Below are 1,375 nucleotides of genomic sequence, written 5' to 3'. Positions count from 1 at the left end.
CTTTTCTCCTTTGCTTTCACCTCTCTTCTTTTCACAGTTATTTGTAAGGCCTTTCCAGAGAGCCATTTTGCTTTTTTGTATTTCTTTTCCGTGGGGATGGTCTTGATCGTTGTCTCCGCTACATTGTCAGAAACCTCATTCCATAGTTCATCAGGCACTCTATCTATCAGATCTAGGCCCTTAAATCTATTTCTCACTTCCACTGTATAATCTTAAGGGATTTGATTTAGGTCATACCTGAATGGTCTAGTGGCTTTCCTTACTTTTTTCAATTTGAGTCTGAATTTGGTAATAAGGGAATCATGATCTGAGCCACAGTCAGCTCCTGGTCTTGCTTTCTTTTGCCTGCATAGAGCTTCTCCATCTTTGGCTGCATAGAATATAAACAATCTGATTTTGGTGTTGACCATCTGGTCATGATGTGTAGAGTCTTCTCTTGTGTTGTTGGAAGTGGGTGTTTGCTATGACCAGTGCATTTTCTTGGTGAAACTCTATTCATCTTTGCCCTGCTTCATTCCGCATTCCAAGGCCGAATTTGCCTGCTGCTCCAGGTGTTTCTTGACTTCCTACTTTTGCATTCCAATTCCCTACAATGTAAAGGACATCTTTTTTGGGTGTTAGTTCTAAAAGGTCTTGTAGGTCTTCATAAAACCGTTCAACTTCAGCTTCTTCAGCATTGCTGGTTGGGGCATAGACCTGGATTACTGTGATATTGAATGGTTTGCCTTGGAAATGAACAGAGATCATTCTGTCGTTTTTGAGACTGCATCCAAGTACTGCATTTCAGACTCTTTTGTTGACCATGATGGCTACTCCATTTCTTCTGAGGGATTCCTGCCCACAGTAGTAGATATAATGGTCATCTGAGTTAAACTCACCTATTCCAGTCCATTTTAGTTCACTGATTCCTAGAATGTCGATGTTCACTCTTGCCATCTCTTGTTTGACCACTTCCAATTTGCCTTGAATCATGGACCTGACATTCCAGGTTCCTATGCAATATTGCTCTTTACAGCATCGGACCTTGCTTCAATCACCAGTCACATCCATAGCTGGGTATTTTTTTGCTTTGACTTCATCCCTTCATTCTTTCTAGAGTTATTTCTCCAGTGATCTCCAGTAGCATATTGGGCACCTACTGACCTGGGGAGTTCCTCTTTCAGTATCCTATCATTTTGCCTTTTCATACTATTCATGGGGTTCTCAAGGCAAGAATATTGAAGTGGTTTGCCATTCCCTTTGCCAGTGGACCACATTCTATTCAGACCTCTCCACCATAACCTGCCTGTCTTGGGTTGCCTGGCGAGCATGGCTTGGTTTCTTGAGTTAGACAAGGCTGTGGTCCTAGTGTGTTTAGATTGACTAATTTTCTGTG

At 41.9% G+C, this 1,375-nt stretch overlaps 1 pseudogene; it reads right to left on the bottom strand.

Annotated features, from left to right (window-relative positions):
* Positions 1-245: 245 nt before the first annotated feature.
* Positions 246-1,050, bottom strand: LOC138427918 (craniofacial development protein 2-like; annotated as a pseudogene).
* Positions 1,051-1,375: the final 325 nt, after the last annotated feature.

The sequence above is a fragment of the Ovis canadensis genome, chromosome 22 (assembly GCF_042477335.2).
Source record: "Ovis canadensis isolate MfBH-ARS-UI-01 breed Bighorn chromosome 22, ARS-UI_OviCan_v2, whole genome shotgun sequence".
NCBI lineage: Eukaryota > Metazoa > Chordata > Mammalia > Artiodactyla > Bovidae > Ovis > Ovis canadensis.
This window is presented reverse-complemented; position numbering and strand designations above follow the sequence as displayed.